At 42.9% G+C, this 22,735-nt stretch overlaps 1 protein-coding gene across 1 annotated transcript in view; it reads left to right on the top strand.

Annotated features, from left to right (window-relative positions):
- The window catches only part of vstm4b (V-set and transmembrane domain containing 4b), a 70,539-nt gene that overhangs the window by 26,434 nt on the left and 21,370 nt on the right, over window positions 1-22,735 (top strand). The gene's annotated exons all lie outside the window — the stretch shown is intronic.

The following is a 22,735-nucleotide window of genomic DNA, read 5'->3' as shown; positions in this document are numbered from 1 at the left end:
GACTGCATGCTGTTATTTTTTAGAAGAAATAAAATCCAGTTTGGATATGGGAGGAGTGGTAGGAGCAGTCTTTCTGGACTTGAGGAAGGCTTTTGACACTGTTAACTATGAACTTCTTCTTAACAAATTAATTAAATTCAGCTTTCATACCAATACAATTCATTGGATAAGATCGTACCTCAGTGACAGGCAGCAGTGTGTAACTATGAGTGAAGTAACATCCCCTTTAACACCTTGCAGACTAGGTGTGCCTCAGGGCTCTATTTTAGGGCCACTGTTGTTCACACTTTATTGTTAATGATCTTCCATCTGTCTGCAATGTTAAAACAATTATGTATGCTGATGACACTGTATACCCATGGAAAAACCATGGAGAAGGTAGCTCAAAAACTAACATAATGCTTTTGCTAATGCTCAAAATAACAAATCAGTTTTCCTCCACCTCTGTTGCACCTTGTGTTCTAAACTGTGACCAACCCATTTTTCAACTGGACAAAATAACTGAAGACGAAGTATTAAAAATTATTAAAGGATTTAAATGTTCCAAAGCTAAAGATGTATATGGTATGGATACCAACTTTATAAAAACACACGCTAATGCCTTAGTACAACCTATCACACATTTGGTTAATTTGTCAATTCATCATAAAACAGTCCCAACAGCCTGGAAAGTTGCTTCAGTGACTCCCATTTTTAAATCGGGCTGTAAAACTCACGTGGCCAATTACAGGCCAATCAGTATTCTTCCAGTTATCTCCAAGGTAGCTGAAAAATGGGTTGGAAATCAGCTGATCAAACACCTTGATAAAGGCTTCACACCACATCAAATGGAGTTTGGGTTTCAGTCACACCACTCAACTGAAACAGCCAACTGTATCTTAACTGAAAAGGTTAAGTGTCTATTGGATAAGTATTCCTATGTAGGTGCAGTGTTTCTTGACTTCAGGAAGGCATTTGACACCATCAATCACAAAGTTTTGCTTAATAAACTCACATACTTTAATTTCTCACCTGGTGCAGTTCAGTGGTTTGAGTCATATCTCTTAAATAGAACTCAATGTGTTACAGTTGACAGAGTCAAATCCTCCTTTCATAGCTGTCCTGTAGGTGTCCCACAGGGGTCAGTCCTGGGGCCCTTATTATTTTCATTATACATAAATGACCTTCCAGAGGTATGCTGTGATCTCAATACTCAAATGTATGCAGACGATGCAGTCATTTACACCTATGGTTCTACAACTGATATAATATCTTACAAACTTACCAATATTTTAAACAAGGTACAAGACTGGCTTGATGATAACTGCCTGATGCTTAACACAACTTAAAACAGTTTGTATGACATTTTCAAAAAGACCAGTAGAGAACAGTCTCAAAGTGTCGATAGGTGGAGAGGTACTTGAAACGGTATCCCATTTCAAGTACCTTGGAATCATCCTGGACTCTAATCTTTCCTTCAAAAAACATGTGAAAAAAGTTGTCAACACTGTAAAATGTAGCCTTCAAAACTTTAAACAAATCAGGCTTTGTATTTCGACTGATGCTGGTAGATCGTACCTTCACTGTATGATCCTGTCTCATATTGAATATTGCTGCACAACATGATCATTTGCTGGCATGACAGTACTAAAACCTTTAGAGCAACTTTATAAAAAAGCCATCAAAGTGTTTGCCAAAAAGCCATTTTCCACTCATTACTGTGAAATTCTGGAGAAATACCATCTTTTAAGTTTTACCAACTTTATAATGTTTAAGCGTGCTTGTCTCATCTACAAAACTCTCCATGGCCTAGCCCCTCCTCCTCTGGAGGAATTTATTAGACATAGAGATCCTAACCTCAGGACTCAGTCTGCTTCTAGAGGTGACTGTGAGGTGTCCCTCAGATGAACTGCCACAGGACAAAACACCATCTCTGTGAAGGGTTGGACAAACTGGAACAGCCTTCAAACAAGGATACGAGACAGTCCCACCCTGAGTGCTTTTAAAAATGAGCTTAAAAAATGGCTCAAAAACAATCAAACCTGTCAACACAGGTGAGATGTATTGTATATAATCTCATGTTTTGTTTTAATTTATTTATTGTAATTATTGTTTGTTGTGTGTCTGAGGACTACAGATGGAAAGCAGCTTTTAGCTAAAACTGGCATATTTACACTAAGGCATGAAAATGTACAAAGTGTTCATTAATGTGCAAAGTCCTCATCAAATAAACAATAAAGAAAGAAAGAAAGTGAGGATGGCTGAATCAGCTTCATGACCACACTGTATGACAGCCTGTGCTCACTTGTTGTCACAGACGTTCCAGTGTAAATGGTGAACTTGAGTGTGTAGCCATTACTTGAAACAGCCAACGCAAAAAGTTTCATGCCCCATTTTGTTGGCTTGTCCTTCAAATATTGAGTCATTCCAGTTTTTGACTTCGTCACCACCATCCTTTCATCCACTGCCAGCTCCCTCCTCAGGTGGTAATAAGCCTGGCAGGTACTGAGGATGCCATCATAAAGAGGCCTGACTCCAAACAGTTTGTCATGACCTACTGTTCCCTTTTTTCTATCATTTTCTGCAGCCTCATCTGGATCACTTAGGTGGACGTTCCAGAATATTGATCTAAATCTGTCTCCGGTCATTACTTTCGCTGGAAAAGGCACAGACAAAATATGACTTTGCTTCCAGTAGTCTTGAAGACTTGGCCATGACACCACCGACATGTATATCAGAAGTCCAAAAAATTTGTACAGATCTTCCATTTCAATGTCTGCCCAGTTGTATTTTTTTCCCTAATGCCTTGTTTTTTGCAGCAATTTTACTGGTGTTGGTGCAAATTGTTCTAATTGTGTTAGTTGCAAAAAAACAAAAGAAAAAAGGTCTTTTGGACTTTGGGTGGAAAGTGTATCAACCTGGACTCCTGGTGTTATCTGAGGCTGAAATTTGCTTACTCTGGACCAGCGTCTGCGTTCTCCATGTTTCAACAGTCAGCGCTGGGGTGTGTCTCTGCTGCGGGTCTGAGCGGAGATATGGATCTGGAAACAGAAGTGGATCGCCCGTTTATTGATCGGTTCACTCTATGCATTTTACAAGGTCCATGCCTCAGGTGTTCCACTGAGCCTGGAGGCTGGAGTGAATTACTTTGTAATAATTAGAGATTTGCTCCAAATACTCGTGTGACCATGGCACGAAAATGTCTTCATCCAAACACTGGTTGAAGTTAAATATTTAATCTCTGCAGTATTTGTAAAACAATTCACAAGAACAAGCTGCTGTGGCAGCATCAGTGTTCTTCTCCACAATGAACAACATTAGAAGTTGCCACACTTTCCATGGAAACATTCCAACCAGCTGTGACTTTTGGGATGTCCACAGCCACGTCTGTTCACGCAGACGCGCATTCCCTGCGGCGCAGTGTTGACTTTGGCTCCGACACAGAGTTTCCCTCCCAGAGGTGGCGCAGATGGAGTCCAAAGGGGCTCAGCAGAAGTGGAATAAGAGACAGTTGTACTGAGGACAGTTAAGTTCGGATGTTTGTCTGTGGTGAGGAGTCGAGCGAACGGGTGCATCCCATCTGCTGCTTAAACCTTTGCGGTCAAGGATGTGGGAAGTTATTTTCGTCGAAGGAAGCACACGTGCAGTTTGATTTGAGCAATATGAATAAAAAGGCCAAAGGTCACAGTTTGGGCTGAACACTGCTAATTTAGTTGTCATAACAACAGAGTTGACAAGCAGCCAATCTCAAGAATATAAGAGCAGTTTCCAGTCTCAGTGATGTCATAAAAACACAGTTTGGTGAATCTTTAAGTCATTAAGGAATAGAAGTACATAATGAATTAAATGTTAATTCAATAAAGTCTGAATTCTAATTTTGAAACCTGATCTCATAAAATAAATAAAATGACAAAGCTCAAAAATACTGATTGTCGTGTCACATCCTGGGGGGATGAAACCACCAGATGACAGACTTTACGTGTGCACATGTGTACTTGTATGACTATAAAATCACGGAAGTACAGCGGTCAAGTAACATTTGATGACCAGGTTTTTCCACAGTCTGTGTCAAACACAAAACTACCCGTCTTACTGCCACTACAATAAACGTGTCTACAAAGGTCAAAGGGTTCACACATTAGCTCAGTCACAGCGCAGCCTGCACGGCGTCTCAAAGGCTAAACAAACTCACATACGTTTTAGGAATATTTAGATATTTGTAAAACATACAGTGGGGTGAAAGAGTTTGAGCACGTTCTAGCTTTAACGTGTTTTATAGTGCATCCGGAAAGTATTCACGGCACTGCGCTTTTTCCACATTTTATGTTACAGTTGTTAGACCCTGAGTTCTTTGGGTCTGTCTTTCTTTTCTTTTGACTCTGTTGCAAAAAGGACAATTTATTTCTTCTCATGTGACATTAAGCGCACCAGATATATATATATATATATATATATATATATATATATATATATATATATATATATATATATATATATATATATATATATATATATATATATATACGCATACATACCTACACATACACACACCCGTGATGTCAAATACCAAAAAAGGTGCAAAATTAGTCAATGAACTCAAGTTTACCAAACACAACCAGACAAACAATGGCACACAACACTCAAGCCCGAAAGCATTAACAAAAATTGATAAACCCAAGTCTTCAAACTATAGAAAGCAATTTTATTACTCTTGTAATGCCTTTTAAAGGCAACTAAAGTACCAAGTTCTTAAATATTGTCAGGACAGATATTCCAGATGTTAACAACTTTAACAGAATCACAGTTCTGATCCTTAATTTCTCAAAAAATATATCCCTCTCAAATTATAACTGGAGTCCCTCAGTTTTAACAGGTCTTGGACATGTTGTGGTAACAGTTTATTTTTAAATTTATACATAATTTGTATTGTGATGTAATCAACCAAGAATTTTAAAATATGTAAACAAGAAAACAATGGATTCATTGGCTCACAATATGATTTGTTACAAATAATTCTTATAGCTTTCTTTTGCAACAAAAATGTTGGATTAGTATTAGTTTTATATGTATTTCCCCATACTTCAATACAGTAGGTCACATATGGAAATAGCAATGAATGATATAAAAAAGTTAATGAGTATTGGGAAATGAAATTTTGTGCTTTATCTAAGACTGCAATGGCTTTTGGCAATTTAGTTTTAACAAAATTAAGGTTGAGATTGGCCTAAAATTTAAAAAGACATGTTTGTCACCAGATTTAAACAGCGGTTTCACTTTAGCTAATTTAATTTCCCAGTCATTAGTGACAAGTTACAGATATACCTGAAAAGTTTAACAATACAAACAATAATATTTTTAATAAAAAACATCGCAACATTATCGCTATCAGTTGTTTTTTTTTTTTTTTCCTTGAGTTTGTGAATAATGTAAATTATTCATAAACTCAATTATTCTCTACTTTTAAGATTAGGCTTAAAACTTTCCTTTTTGCTAAAGCTTATAGTTAGGGCTGGATCAGGTGACCCTGAACCATCCCTTAGTTATGCTGCTATAGACTTAGACTGCTGGGGGGTTCCCATGATGCACTGAGTGTTTCTTTCTCTTTTTGCTCTGTATGCACCACTCTGCATTTAATCATTAGTGATTGATCTCTGCTCCCCTCCACAGTATGTCTTTTTCCTGGTTCTCTCCCTCAGCCCCAACCAGTCCCAGCGGAAGACTGCCCCTCCCTGAGCCTGGTTCTGCTGGAGGTTTCTTCCTGTTAAAAGGGAGTTTTTCCTTCCCACTGTTGCCAAGTGCTTGCTCTTGGGGTCGTTTTGACTGTTGCGGTTTTTCTGTAATTATTGTATGGCTTTTGCCTTACAATATAAAGCGCCTTGGGGCAACTGTTTGTTGTGATTTGGCGCTATATAAATAAAATTGATTTGATTTGAATTATTTCGTATTCAGCAGTTACTTAAATGAACATTGAATCCTGAATTTTATTAATTGTTTTTCTGTAATCCAAAGAGCACATTTTAGAAGATGCAATTGAATTAGCAATTTTTTTACCCAAATAAACAAAGTAATCATTAAAATGATGTGCTATAGCTTTATTTTCCTTAACAACTGTATTAGTATTTGTGTAAAAAATGCAGGATATTCTTGAACACCTTTTTCCTGTTTATGATTTCATTTAAATGTTTTCAATTACCCTTAATATTTGTTTTATTTTTCTAATAAATCACTATAATACTGCCTTTTACAACACTGAATAATGTAAGTTAATTTGTTTTTATATGAAAATTCAGTAAGGTATATTTTATATATTATATTCCAATTCTAAGGTGGAACTATGCCAGTATACAAAGGTATATCTAAAAAGGAAGAGTAAAATAGGAGAGCAGAAAAGAGTAGAGTAGAGCCACTTAGGTGTCTGGTCTTGAGAACCAGGGATGGCAGGTTAAAAAGCTTTTTTATCCCATGGGAACTCTCCCTACCCACCCAAGCAGCTCAAGAAAAAAGGTCTATATAATAAATAATAAGACATAAGAAGGTAAGACATCATAGGAAAAGATTGTAGTAAAGGTAATTGGTACGTAGACTAGTATTAAAATCAAATATAGTTAGTAGGTTAAGCTGTAGAAGCAGAAGCTGTGAGTGTACTGGGATCTATCTAAAGTAACTCTGTTAGCATACTATAGGAAAATAAAAAGTATCATCATTATGCTATCAAATGGAAACCTAAGAACATAGGTACTACATGTTGATGTCTTTAGAGGAACACATAAACTGATAAATCATTAAAAATCTACACCATGTAAAATAGAATTGTAAATGGGGAAAATAAGCTAGTTATAGTAGAAGAGCTAAATTAGCCGTGAATAAGCCAACCGTACCCAGCAAGCTAACACGATAAACAAAAATGATAATTAGTGTATAAAGTATAATAACATGAATTTCTCCTCTGTGAGATCAATAAAGTTTATCTTATCTTAATAGCGTAGTTAAACCTACAGTAACGGTATTAACAAATACATATAAAATAAATGTGGGCAAAAGTCTGAATTAATGTGGGTTATCAAACACAAAAGAACCAACTATTTTGTAAGCTACGATGAACATTGCTAAGGCCCGCAAGATAAGCTAACATTAGCTGTTAGGAATAACTAATTGTACCCCACTCCTCCAATATTTACTTAAATATAATAATATTTAAAAGGGGGGAACAAGAAAAAATAAAGCGTGTAGAAATGTATATAGAGACATAAGTACATATACTCAACAAAAATATAAACACAACACTTTTGGTTTTGCTCCCATTTTGTATGAGATGAACTCAAAGATCTAAAACTTTTTCCACATACACAATATCACCATTTCCCTCAAATATTGTTCACAAACCAGTCTAAATCTGTGATAGTGAGCACTTCTCCTTTGCTGAGATAATCCATCCCACCTCACAGGTGTGCCATATCAAGATGCTGATTAGACACCATGATTAGTGCACAGGTGTGCCTTAGACTGCCCACAATAAAAGGCCACTCTGAAAGGTGCAGTTTTGTTTTATTGGGAGGGGGATACCAGTCAGTATCTGGTGTGACCACCATTTGCCTCATGCAGTGCAACACATCTCCTTCGCATAGAGTTGATCAGGTTGTCAATTGTGGCCTGTGGAATGTTGGTCCACCCCTCTTCAATGACTGTGCAAAGTTGCGACGATGAACTGGAGTCAGGTCGAGACCCCGGTGAGGACGACGAGCATGCAGATGAGCTTCCCTGAGACGGTTTCTGACAGTTTGTGCAGAAATTCTTTGGTTATGCAAACCAATTGTTTCAGCAACTGTCCGAGTGGCTGGTCTCAGACGATCTTGGAGGTGAACATGCTGGATGTGGAGGTCCTGGGCTGGTGTGGTTACACGTGGTCTGCGGTTGTGAGGCTGGTTGGATGTACTGCCAAATTCTCTGAAACGCCTTTGGCGACGGCTTATGGTAGAGAAATGAACATTCAATACACGAGCAACAGCTCTGGTTGACATTCCTGCTGTCAGCATGCCAATTGCACACTCCCTCAAATCTTGCAACACCTGTGGCATTGTGCTGTGTGATAAAACTGCACCTTTCAGAGTGGCCTTTTATTGTGGGCAGTCTAAGGCACACCTGTGCACTAATCATGGTGTCTAATCAGCATCTTGATATGGCACACCTGTGAGGTGGGATGGATTATCTCAGCAAAGGAGAAGTGCTCACTATCACAGATTTAGACTGGTTTGTGAACAATATTTGAGGGAAATGGTGATATTGTGTATGTGGAAAAAGTTTTAGATCTTTGAGTTCATCTCATACAAAATGGGAGCAAAACCAAAAGTGTTGCATTTATATTTTTGTTGAGTGTATATTTGCAGAAAAGAGAAAAACGGCGGCCGTTTTAATCACCAAACCTGCAGCTGCCAGCGTTACACATCTTGCTGTTTCTTCTTCTTCTGCTCATATTTCTAACACAGTATTCAGTAGCTTCACCCTTGCGTGGGAACACATGTAAATACAGCTGATCATCCCAGTAACCACTTAAAACGTTAAACATTAAACTAGCATATATATATATATGTATGTGTGTGTGTGTGTATATATATATATGGTGAATGAGGGTGAGGCAGCTTATTATATAATTAATAGCTAATAGGCTAAGCTATAATTGTAGCAGTATAACTATATAAACAAAGGCTCAGATATAATATGTTATAGGTTTTATCTAAGGTTTACCCTATTTCTTAGGTTATGGTTAGCTAATTTAGCTAGAAGAAATTCCATCTTCTACATGTTTTTTAATGGGAACCCCAAACTTTCTTGATGTCTATTAAAAAAAATCTTTTGAACTGAAGAACCACTTTGTTATACAGAAACCCTTGTTTAACTAATCTACTAGTAAGTTTATGGTGTCTAGTGAAAAAACTTTGGTAATTATCACAGATGCGACCAATTCTGACTAACTGAGAGGTGTAAACACCGTATGTACAACCCCTGGCAAAAATGATGGAATCACCGGCCTCGGAGGATGTTCATTCGGTTGTTTAATTTTGTAGAAAAAAAGCAGATCACAGACATGACACAAAACTAAAGTCATTTCAAATGGCAACTTTCTGGCTTTAAGAAACACTATAAGAAATCAAGAAAAAAAATTGTGGCAGTCAGTAACGGTTACTTTTTTAGACCAAGCAGAGGGAAAAAATATGGACTCACTCAATTCTGAGGAAAAAATGATGGAATCATGAAAAACAAAAGAACGCTCCAACACATCACTAGTATTTTGTTGCACCACCTCTGGCTTTTATAGCAGCTTGCAGTCTCTGAGGCATGGACTTAATGAGTGACAAACAGTACTCTTCATCAAGCTGATCTGGCTCCAACCTTCTCTGATTGCTGTTGCCAGATCAGCTTTGCAGGTTGGAGCCTTGTCATGGACCATTTTCTTCAACTTCCACCAAAGATTTTCAATTGTATTAAGATCCGGACTATTTGCAGGCCATGACATTGACCCTATGTGTCTTTTTGCAAGGAATGTTTTCACAGTTTTTGCTCTATGGCAAGATGCATTATCTTCTTGAAAAATGATTTCATCATCCTCAAACATCCTTTCAATTGATGGGATAAGAAAAGTTTTCAAAATATCAACGTAAACTTGTGCATTTATTGATGATGTAATGACAGCCATCTCCCCAGTGCCTTTACCTGACATGCAGCCCCATATCATCAATGACTGTGGAAATTTACATGTTCTCTTCAGGCAGTCATCTTTATAAATCTCATTGGAACAGCACCAAACTGTTGTGTGGGCCGCTGAAGAGGAGGTACTGCTGGCCCACCACCACCAGAGGGCGCCCTGCCTGGAGTGCGGGCTCCAGGCACCAGAGGGCGCTGCCGCCTTACGAGAGCAGCCAGGGTGACAGCTGTCACCCATTACTGGACACAGCTGACTCCACTCAGCACGGAGGTATATCACCAGGACGGCGTCTCCACCTCAGTGCCGAGATATCGCCTTAAGATAGAGGTACAATTCTCTGCTATATTATATTGCCTTTCTTGTTGAGCATTGCAGGACAGCTGTCTACTCAAAGATAAGTACTCACCTTCCTGCAGTATTGTGACATGAGGTGGAGACGGCTTCTCCCCTCTCTGTGTTACTGGGTGCAGCCGCATCCACACCTGTGTGTTTGTTCTCTTGCCAGCAGTACCGGATCCGACGAGCGGAGGCAGTGGCCACCTGGGAATTCGGGACTTGGCGGTTCCAGTACTTCCAGGGTTCGGTGGCAGAGGAAATCTGGGTGGTTCTGGTTCGACTTGGACGGACGTCTCCTACCTTCGAGCCTGCCCACACGACACCAGTGGAATTCGGCTTAACCCCAAATTGTCAATTGTTGTATTGGTTGTGCACGTTCCACAACAGTAAAACCTTGTTATTTACCTTCTCCATTGTCCGTTCATTTGCGCCCCCTGTTGTGGGTCCGTGTTCCTACACTTTCACAACAGGATATCTCGGCCAGCGTCATGGATCCCGAGGGGCGTCAACCGGCTGTTGAACGGCCAATGGAAGAACAGGGCGCGTCGGCGTCTTCGGGAGGGGTAATCGGTGAGTTGCAGCGGATCCTCACCGCTTTCACCACTCGGATGGATTTAATGACCGAGCAGAATGTTCTCCTAAACCGCAGGGTGGAGGCTCTCGCCGCACAAGTGGAAGCGCGCCCCCCGGGCGCCGCTGCGGCTCTCCCTCCCGTGGATCCTGCGCGTGATAGTGACGTTCCACTGGTCGTTCAACGGCCCCTCCCTCCGTCCCCAGAAGCATACATGAGCCCTCCAGAACCGTACGGAGGCTGTGTGGAGACGTGCGCGGATTTCTTGATGCAGTGTTCGCTCGTCTTCGCACAGCGTCCCGTGATGTACGCGACTGACGCTAGCAAAGTAGCTTATGTAATAAACCTGCTTCGTGGGGAGGCACGCGCTTTACAGCGCTCTGGGAGCAGAACTCACGGCTCCTTCATACATACGATGGGTTTGCTGCGGGAGCTCAGAACGGTGTTCGATCACCCCAATAGAGGAGAGACCGCTTCAACCGTGCTACTGTCAATGAGACAGGGGCGTCGGAGCGCAGCTGCCTATGCAGTCGCCTTCCGCATCGCGGCGGCGAGATCCGGCTGGAATAGCACTGCCCTCCGCGCCGCCTTTGTAAACGGACTGTCACTGGTCCTAAAAGAGCACCTGGTGGCGAAGGACGAACCGCGGGACTTAGATGGGCTCATCGATCTAGTCATACGACTCGACAACCGGCTAGAAGAACGCCGTCGGGAACGAGGCGAAGGGCGTGGCCACGCACGTGTCATCCCTCTCCCTTCCGGTTCCGACCAAGCTCCGCCTTCCCCACGCTCCACAGCCCCTGCGCTCCGTGGGGTCACATCTCCCCCTACTGACGAAGCTAGGGACACGAGTAGGGCAACATTTAGGGCACCAGATGCACAGAGGAGATGGACCCACGGAGCGTGTCTTGTTTGTGGTTCAATAGAGCACCATGTGAGAGACTGCCCCGAGCGGTCAAACGCCAAACGCCCGCCCCTAGAGACTGGGCTAGGGGTGGGTCGAGACATTCACGTGGGACACACCCACATTGCCACACGACTCCCGGTCACGATCCTGTATGAGGATTCTACCCTGAAGGCCCCAGCACTGGTGGACACGGGCTCTGAGGGGAATCTGTTGGATAGCAGATGGGCTAGGGAGATACGGCTCCCTCTGGTGGCTCTTACCTCACCCGTACAGGTTCGGGCACTAGATGGCTCCCTACTCCCTCCGATCACGCATAAGACACCACTTGTAACTCTGGTGGTGTCAGGTAACCACCGGGAGGTGATCGAGTTCTTTGTGACTCAAGCCACCTCCCGTGTGGTTTTGGGTTTTCCCTGGATGCTAAAGCACAATCCCCGGATCGATTGGCCGTCCGGGGTAGTGGTGCAGTGGAGCGAGACCTGCCATCGGGAGAGTCTAGGTTCCTCGGTTCGTCCCGGCTCCCACGCTAAGGAGGAGGTCCGAGTCCCGCCCAATTTGAAGGCGGTGCCGGCGGAGTACCATGACCTTGCAGACGTGTTCAGCAAGGATCTGGCTCTCACACTTCCTCCCCACCGCCCGTATGATTGTGCCATTGATTTGGTTCCAGGCAGTGAGTTCCCGTCCAGTAGACTGTACAACCTCTCACGGCCGGAACGCGAATCAATGGAGACCTACATCCGGGACTCATTAGCTGCCGGGTTGATCCGAAATTCCACCTCCCCGATGGGTGCTGGTTTCTTTTTTGTGGGTAAAAAAGATGGCGGGCTTCGTCCATGCATTGATTACAGGGGGTTGAACGAAATCACGGTTCGCAACCGATACCCGTTGCCCTTGTTGGATTCTGTGTTCACCCCCTTGCATGGAGCCAGAATCTTCACCAAGCTTGATCTTAGGAATGCGTATCATTTGGTTCAGATCCGGAAGGGAGACGAATGGAAGACGGCATTTAACACCCGTTAGGTCATTTTGAGTACCTGGTCATGCCGTTCGGTCTCACTAATGCTCCCGCGACTTTCCAAGCGTTGGTAAACAATGTCTTGCGGGACTTCCTGCACCGGTTCGTCTTCGTGTACCTAGACGATATACTCATCTTTTCCCCGGATCCTGAGTCTCATGTCCAGCATGTCCGTCAGGTCCTACAGCGGTTGTTGGAGAACCGTCTGTTTGTGAAGGGCGAGAAGTGTGAGTTCCACCGCACCTCTTTGTCCTTCTTGGGGTTCATCATCTCCTCTAACTCCGTCGCCCCTGATCCGGCCAAGGTTGCGGCGGTGAGAGATTGGCCCCAACCCACAAGCCGTAGGAAGCTGCAACAGTTCCTCGGCTTTGCTAATTTCTACAGGAGGTTCATTAAGGGCTACAGTCAGGTTGTTAGCCCCCTGACAGCCCTGACCTCACCAAAAGTCCCCTTCACCTGGTCGGATCGGTGCGAAGCCGCGTTCAAGGAGTTGAAACGGCGCTTCTCGTCTGCACCAGTTCTGGTGCAGCCCGACCCTAGCCGCCAGTTAGTGGTTGAAGTGGACGCCTCGGACTCAGGGATAGGAGCGGTGCTCTCCCAGAGCGGGAAGACCGATAAGGTCCTTCACCCGTGTGCCTATTTTTCCCGCAGGTTGACCCCGGCCGAACGGAACTATGACGTCGGCAATCGAGAACTCCTTGCGGTGAAAGAGGCCCTCGAAGAGTGGAGACATCTGTTGGAAGGAACAGCCGTGCCGTTCACAGTTTTCACTGACCATCGGAACCTGGAGTACATCAGGACCGCCAAGCGGCTGAACCCCAGGCAAGCCCGCTGGTCACTGTTCTTTGGCCGTTTTGACTTCCGGATTACCTACCGTCCCGGGACCAAGAATCAAAGATCGGATGCATTGTCCCGGGTACACGAAGACGAAGTCAAAACGGAACCGTCGGATCCCCCGGATCCCATCATCCCGGAGTCCGCTATCGTGGCCGCCCTCACCTGGGATGTGGAGAAGACCGTCCGGGAGGCCCTGACCCGTGACCCGGACCCCGGCATCGGCCACCAAAAGACCTCAGGGCTGCTACAGCCGCTGCCCGTGCCTCATCGCCCCTGGTCCCACATCGGCCTGGACTTTGTCACGGGTCTCCCGCCGTCCCAGGGAAACACCGTCGTCTTCACAATAGTGGACCGTTTCTCCAAGGCGGCCCACTTCGTGGCCCTCCCGAAGCTACCAACGGCCCAGGAGACAGCGGACCTCCTGGTCCACCACGTCGTCCGTCTGCATGGGATACCATCAGACATCGTCTCCGATCGCTGTCCCCAGTTTACCTCACACGTTTGGAGGAGCTTCTGCCGGGAACTGGGGGCCACGGTCAGCCTCTCGTCCGGGTATCACCCCCAGACCAACGGGCAAGCAGAGCGGGCCAACCAAGAACTGGAGCAGACACTACGCTGTGTGACATCCGCGCACCCGACGGCCTGGAGTACCCACCTGGCCTGGATCGAGTACGCCCACAACAGTCAAGTGTCATCAGCCACCGGCCTCTCCCCGTTTGAGGTGTGCTTGGGGTATCAGCCCCCCTTGTTTCCGGTGGTTGAGGGAGAGGTCGGTGTGCCCTCGGTCCAGGCCCACCTACGGAGGTGCCGTCGGGTGTGGCGTGCCGTCCGCTCTGCTTTGTTGAAGGCCCGGACGAGGGCGAAGAAACATGCAGACCGGCGGTCCGTCGAATGGGCCGGGGTTTTCAGTACCTGGTGGACTGGGAGGGGTACGGCCCCGAAGAACGCTCCTGGGTGAAGAAGGGCTTCATCCTGGACCCGGCCCTCCTGGCCGACTTCTACCGTCGCCATCCGGACAAGCCCGGTCGTGCGCCAGGAGGCGCCCGTTGAGGGGGGGGTCCTGTTGTGTGGGCCGCTGAAGAGGAGGTACTGCTGGCCCACCACCACCAGAGGGCGCCCTGCCTGGAGTGCGGGCTCCAGGCACCAGAGGGTGCTGCCGCCTTACGAGAGCAGCCAGGGTGACAGCTGTCACCCATTACTGGACACAGCTGACTCCACTCAGCACGGAGGTATATCACCAGGACGGCGTCTCCACCTCAGTGCCGAGATATCGCCTTAAGATAGAGGTACAATTCTCTGCTATATTATATTGCCTTTCTTGTTGAGCATTGCAGGACAGCTGTCTACTCAAAGATAAGTACTCACCTTCCTGCAGTATTGTGACGTGAGGTGGAGACGGCTTCTCCCCTCTCTGTGTTACTGGGTGCAGCCGCATCCACACCTGTGTGTTTGTTCTCTTGCCAGCAGTACCGGATCCAACGAGCGGAGGCAGTGGCCACCTGGGAATTCGGGACTTGGCGGTTCCAGTACTTCCAGGGTTCGGTGGCAGAGGAAATCTGGGTGGTTCCGGTTCGACTTGGATGGACGTCTCCTACCTTCGAGCCTGCCCACACGACACCAGTGGAATTCGGCTTAACCCCAAATTGTCAATTGTTGTATTGGTTGTGCACGTTCCACAACAGTAAAACCTTGTTATTTACCTTCTCCATTGTCCGTTCATTTGCGCCCCCTGTTGTGGGTCCGTGTTCCTACACTTTCACAACACAAACAAAAGTTCCAGCATCATCACCTTGCCCAATGCAGATTCGAGATTCATCACTGAATATGACTTTCATCCAGTCATCCACAGTCCACGATTGCTTTTCCTTAGCCCATTGTAACCTTGTTTTTTTCTGTTTAGGTGTTAATGATGGCTTTCGTTTAGCTTTTTTGTATGTAAATCCCATTTCCTTTAGGCGGTTTCTTACAGTTTGGTCACAGACGTTGACTCCGGTTTCCTCCCATTCATTCCTCATTTGTTTTGTTGTGCATTTTCAATTTTTGAGACATATTGCTTTAAGTTTTCTGTCTTGATGCTTTGATGTCTTCCTTGGTCTACCAGTATGTTTGCCTTTAACAACCTTCCCATGTCATTTGTATTTGGTCCAGAGTTTAGACACAGCTGACTGTGAACAACCAACATCTTTTGCAACATTGCGTGATGATTTACCCTCTTTTAAGAGTTTGATAATCCTCTCCTTTGTTTCAATTGACATCTCTCGTGTTGGAGCCATGATTCATGTCAGTCCACTTGGTGCAACAGCTCTCCAAGGTGTGATCACTCCTTTTTAGATGCAGACTAACGAGCAGATCTGATTTGATGCAGGTGTTAGTTTTGGGGATGAAAATTTACAGGGTGATTCCATAATTTATTCCTCAGAATTGAGTGAGTCCATATTTTTTCCCCTCTGCTTGGTCTAAAAAAGTAACCGTTACTGACTGCCACAATTATTTTTCCTGATTTCTTATAGTGTTTCTTAAAGCCAGAAAGTTGCCATTTGAAATGACTTTAGTTTTGTGTCATGTCTGTGATCTGCTTTTTTTCTACAAAATTAAACAACTGAATGAACATCCTCTGAGGCCGGTGATTCCATAATTATTGCCAGGGGTTGTAGGTTTACTCGGTATGTTACTACTCATACAAGGAAATTTTACAATGTGAAAGTTAAAATCATCCCGTTTGTCGAAAATCGGCTTTTCTAAACTGTCTATCTATAATGCTCAACTCTATATCTAAGTATGAGAGTTTTTTATTGGTTTCTGTAGTCTTTTTTAGTTCTAATTCTGATGGATAAATATTTTTAATTTCATTCTCAAAATTAGGGTTATTTAAAGTAAGTAGGTCATCAATGTAACAGAAGGTATTATTAAAGGTTTTTGCTGACTTGCTTTTAGTTTTAAGTTTATCTTTCATAAATTTATATTCATAATAAAAAAGGAAAATGTTCGCGAAAAGTGGAGCACAATCTGTTCCCATAGGTATCCCTATTGTTTGTTTGAAAATTCTGTTGCCAACCTCTATATAGATATTGTCTACAAGGAATGTCATATCTTCTTTAGCTTTAAAAACTGCTTATACAGATTTTTTTTTTTCTTTTTAAATGCATTTTGCAGTCCCTTAGTGATCCAAGGTTTGTCAACATTTTGCTTATTTCCAACATTTAACACCAAAGGGCAATGTTTAGCATATAAACTGGAAATAAAAGAAATTAATGATTCATAAGACTGATCAATGTGCTCAATATAAATGTCACTCCAGTTTTGATCCCTTAAATCCATTCTAAGAAGTTTCCTCTGTTATTTTCATTTTGAAATTTGTAATTTCAGTATGGTCAATTTTATCATCTAAACAACTGAAAACTGCAAAAGCCAACAAATGATGACTGATGTCACTAATAAGTAGTCCCCTCTCTGAATTCCCCACAGGAGCATTTGTCAGTATATTGTCAATAAGTGTTGATGTGTTCGCAGTTATCCTAGCTGGATGGGTAACCACTGGATACATTCCCATACAAAATACAGAATTTATAAATTCAGTTTTATGTATTTGACCCTGGGTCCCTCCTCTGCACATGTCCAAACCATCTCAAATCTCGCCTCTCTGACTTTGTCTCCAAACTGTCCCACCTGAGCTGTCCCTCTGATATGTTCATTCCTAATCTTGTCCATTCTTGTCACTCCCAAAGAGAATCTCAACATCCCCAGCTCTGCCACCTGTCTTTTTGTTAGTGCCACCGTCTCTAAACCGTCCAACATAGTTGGTCTCACTGTCTTACGTCTTACATTAGTTTACAAGACATAGCTGTCTTGTAAACTAACGTATACTACTCTTGCTGATATTCTTCGGTCACAAATCACTCCTGCCACCTTTCTCAACCCACTCCACCCTGCCTGCACTCTCTTCTTCACCTCTCTACCACACTCTCCATTACTTTGAACAGTTGACCCCAAATATTTAAACTCATCTACTTTCACCACTTCTACTCCTTGTAACTGCCTCTCATTCACACGCATGTACTCAGTCTTGCGTCTACTGACTTTTATTCCCCTTCTCTCCAAAGCATATCTCCGCTTCTCCAGACTAGACTCAACTTGCTCTCTACTCTCACTACCGATCACAATGTCATCTGCAAACATCATAGTCCATGGGGACTCCTGTCTGATCTCATCCGTCAACCTGTCCATCACCACTGCAAACAAGAAAGGACTCAGAGCTGATCCTTGGTGTAATCCCACCTCCACCTTGAACGAGTCTGTCATTCCGACTGTGCATCTCACCGCTGTCACACTATTCTTGTACATGTCCTGCACTACCCTAACATACTTCTCTGCCACTCCAGACTTCCTCATACAATACCACAGCTCTTCTCTTGGCACCCTATCATAAGCTTTTTCTAAGTCCACAAACACACAATGTAACTCTTTCTGGCCTTCTGTGTACTTCTCCAACAGTATTCTCAGAGCAAACATTGCATCTGTAGTGCTCTTTCTCGGCATGAAACCATATTGCTGCTCACAGATATTCACCTGTTTTCTAAGCCTAGCTTCTACTACTCTTTCCCATAACTTCATGCTGTGGCTGATCAACGTTATGCCTCTGTAGTTATTGCAGCTCTGCACATCACCCTTGTTCTTGAAAATAGGAACCAGCACACTTTGTCTCCACTCCTCAGGCATCCTCTCACTTTACAAGATTTTACTAAACAATCTGGTTAGAAACTCTACTGCCATCTCTCCTAGACATTTCCATGCCTCCACTGGAATGTCATCAGGACCAACTGCCTTTCCATTCTTCATCCTCTTCATAGCAGCCTCACTTCTTCCTTACTAATCTCTTGTACTTCCTGTTTTACTCTCACCACACCATCCAGCCTTTTTTTCTCTCGCTCATATTCTTTATTCATCAGCTCTTCAAAATATTCCCTCCACCTTCTCAACACACACTCCTCACTTGTCAGCACATTGCCATGTGCATCTTTTACCACTCTAACCTGCTGCACATCCTTTCCAGCTCTGTCCCTTTGTCTGGCCAATTGGTACAAGTCCTTTTCTCCTTCCTTACTATTCAACTTCTTGTACAGCTCGCAATATGCCTTTTCCTTCACTTTTGCCACTTCTCTTTTTGCCTTATGCTGCATCTCCTTGTACTCCTGTCTACTTTCTTCATCTCTCCGACTATCCCAAAACCTTTTCACCAACCTCTTTCTCCTTATGCTTTCCTGGAACTCTTCATTCCACCACCAAGTCTCCTTGTCTTCCTTCCACTGTGCAGATGTCATACCCAGTACTGTCCTAGCTGTCTCCCTCACCACATCTGCAGTACTTTTCCAGTTGTCCAAAATAGCTTCCCCTCCAACCAGTGCTTCTCTCACCTGCATGCTAAATTTCAGACAACAGTCTTCCTCCTTCAGCTTCCACCATCTGATCCTTTGTTAAGCTCTCACTCTTTTTCTTCTTTACCTCTAAAGTCATCCTACAAACAACCATCCTGTGCTGTCTAACAACACTCTCTCCTGCCACCACCTTACAGTCTGATTTCTTTTAGCTTGCATCTCCTATAAAGAATGTAGTCCACCTGTGTGCACCTTCCTCCACTCTTATATGTTACCCTGTGCTCCTCCCTTTTCTTAAAGTAGGTATTCACCACAGCCATTTCCATCCTTTTTGCAAAATCAACTACCATCTGTCCTTCCCCATTCCTATCCTTGATACCATATCTACTCATTACTTCTTCATCACCTCTGTTCCCTTCACCAACGTGCCCATTGAAGTCTGCTTCTATCACCACTCTTTCATGCTTGGGCACACTCTCCACCACCTCATCTAACACACTCCAGAAATCTTCTTTCTCCTTCATCTCACAACCTACCTGTGAGGCATATGCACTGATGATATTCATCATCACCCCATCAATTTCCAACTTCACACTTATCACCCTGTCAGACACTCACTTAACCTCCAACACACTTTTAACATACTCTTCCTTAAAAATGATCCCAACACCATTTCTCTTCCTGTCCTCACCATGGTACAATAACTTGAACCCACCGCCGATGCTCCTGCTCTTACGTCCCTTTCACTTGGTCTCTTGCACACACAGTGGGCCTCATGTATCAATGTTGCGCACTTGTGGCATAAATTTATGGCGTAAACTTGAAATACACCATAGTCACCGTGACATGTATCAAGCAGTGCGCACCTGCCCATTTCTGGCGTACGCCTGACGTGATCTTGATAAATGCGGTGGGTGGAAACGATCGTAATTATAATAAACACGCCCATAAATATTCAGACTCCGCTTCAGACACACCCTCATTTTACGACATGGAAGTCGGGAAGACGGCAATGAAAAAGAACTCCACCAATCACGACGTGTGCCAGTAGAGCATCAAAAGCGGCCGTCGTATCAATTGTTTTGTAGTATATAATCAAAAAAGTGTTACAGTGGTCCCTCATTAATCGCTGGAGTTACGTTCTAAAAAATAGCCCGAAATACGTGAAACTGCGACGTAGTCAGCGTTATTTTTTACAATTATTATAGACATTTCAAAGCTGTAAAACCCCTCACTACACAGTTTATACACTTTCTCAATCAGGCATGAACATTTTCTCACTTTTCTCTCGTGTGTAAACACTCTCAAAGTTCAAACCTTAGTAGGAAAATAAGACCAAACTGTTTCAGGCCCAAACATTTGTTTGAGAAATAAAAATAGAATGTTTTCCTATAAATAATTATGATGGCATTTAGAACTAACAAATTAATTTTAACGATCAACGTACGAGGTTGGACACATAAGAAATTATTAATAGTGACTGACCAGTATTTCACAGATTGGGCCTCTGCGTCCTGACGCTGCGCCTTTTCCCACTCACATCTCGCTACAGCAGGTGTTTGTTTCCAAGTGACAAACACAGTTATGAGTAGTTGTTGGCGCTCTTTTCTCTTCTGGGCAACAAGATTCTTATAAACAGATATGCAGAACACAGGACACTGTAAAAAAAAGGCATGAAAAATTGGACTAAATACTCCGCGAGACTCTGAGGCCACGACAGGTGAACGGCGTTATAACGAGGGACCACTGTATTCTCTTTTCACATGTCAATAATTCTTGACATGTGGATATTTGCTCGCTCAATTAATAAGACACGCCTAATCTGTCAGATTTCTTTATTTTTTTAAATGTATTTCTGTATTTATTTTATTGTGACAACCGAATGGAGACGACAAAACCTGGTTGCAGCACGGGCGAATTAAGGGAATGACGAAACTACAGTTGTTATGATCAATTTCATTGTCTAAAACGATCACACCACATGAAGTTAAGCTCAGCGCTGCTCTGGCTCCGGGCTCGATGTCTGGAGAAAAAGGCAAGCAGCGCTTTCTTTGCGGTCAACGCTGTGACCACGGATCGTGCTCCGTAACACTCCCGCAAAGGCGGGATTTGTATTGATTATTATGTAGTATAATCAGGAAAATGTTATTTATGTAACATATGCATTGATTTGTATAATGGCACTGTTTATCATGTTGATCATCTTCATTTTTATGTGGATTCCAGCGCTGGTTCATTTTGGTGTATAATTTACGCCACCTCTCGACCTGGTGTATATTTTCAGCGCAGCGTACGCCAACGACCACATTGATAAATGGCAAGTAGCGCAGCCGTTTTGGCGTACACCCCATATATGCTCAAATATCGCCGTACGCAACGTTGATACATGAGGCCCAGTATGTCTACCTTTCTCCTCTCCATCATATCTGCCAGCTCTCTCCCTTTACCTTTACCTATAACAATCTTTTACTAACAAAATAAAAACAAACAAAACAAAAACAAATCTACTTCTTCAGTAGATCTTCATCTACTTCTCTAATATATATTGAATCCAGAATAGTATTAATTAATTTGGTTTTATTTTTACCAATAAGTCACAATAATATTGCTTCTTACATGAAGTTCGTTAATTTATTTTGTATATGTTATATTTACTTTCAGCCTCCTTAGTTCTAAATTTTATAAACTGCTTGTACAAAAGTTTTTTCTTTTGCATGCATTCTGGAGTCCCTTTGTAACCCAAGGTTTGGCAGTTTTCACTTTTTGACGCCAGCGGACAATATTTATTGTACAAATTCAAAATACTGGTAATATAAGAGTCGTATGATTTGTCGATGTCATCATTATAAATATCACACCAGTCATGCTGCATTAAGGCCCTTCTAAGATTCTCAAGGGTAACTTCAGTTAATTTTCTTTTGAAATGTACAGGTTCTTTCTGGTCATATCCATCAACTAAGACCTGGAAAGCTGCAAAAACCTGCATATGATTGCTGACATCACTAATGAGTATTCCACCTGTTATATTCCCTGCAGTAGTATTTGTCAATATATTATCAATAAGTGTTGATGTTTTCGTCGTTATCCTGGTTGGATGTGTGATTACTGGAAACAATCCCATACAAAGCACAGAGTTTATGAATTCAGTTATTTGTAACTGACCATATGAATTTAAAAAAATCCATATTTAAGTCTCCACAGACAAATAATAACTTATTTTTCACTGTATTGTATATTTCAGTCAATTTATCCACAAATGTATTTATATTAGATCCTGGAATAATATGTATAATAAACACAACTTATAATGATATTTTGTGATTTTTTTTATATGCATTTAATTTCCACAGTGACACATTCCATGATGTTTTCCAAAGAAAATTACATGTTTTGTATAATTTCACATTGATGATTTGAAGATACATAAAGCGCCACCCCTCCGCCATGTTTTTGCATCCTGTTTATGGCAAAAAAAAAACTCATATCCCTCAATCTGCACAGCATCAACTAGCTCTTCTATCATCCAAGTTTCAGTAGTTGCAATAACTGAAAAATGTTTATAGACTTCTACTGTTAAAATGTATAATAGAGAAAGTCCCATTTGTAATAGGATAATCCTTCAATTGTTCTTCAGTAAAGTAGCTAGAGTCCTGATCACCCTGAGCTTGTGTTCAAGGGGGTGGTTTGAGCCAAAGAACAGATATTGGTCAGTGTGAGTGGGTTTTCTGTAAACCTGTCTGGAGCTGCCTGTTCTCTCCAATCGGAGACTCTTCAACACAGAGCCCTACAGGTGCCCACAACTACAGAGGGAAGGGCTAAAGAACAACAACATGTCCAGAAAGCCCTCACAGTATCTGGGTACCCACGATGGTCTCTGGATAAAGTGCAGAATTCCCAGAGAACAAAGAGACCAGACAGAAGTGTCTCTCCCTTATTTAGCAGGAGTAGGGGAAAAACTACAGAGGATCTTCAGACAGCACAAAATCACAGTTTACTTTAAACCTGTTAACACCTTGAG

This window comes from Thalassophryne amazonica, chromosome 18 (assembly GCF_902500255.1).
Source record: "Thalassophryne amazonica chromosome 18, fThaAma1.1, whole genome shotgun sequence".
In the NCBI taxonomy this organism is placed as follows: Eukaryota; Metazoa; Chordata; class Actinopteri; order Batrachoidiformes; family Batrachoididae; genus Thalassophryne; species Thalassophryne amazonica.
This window is presented reverse-complemented; position numbering and strand designations above follow the sequence as displayed.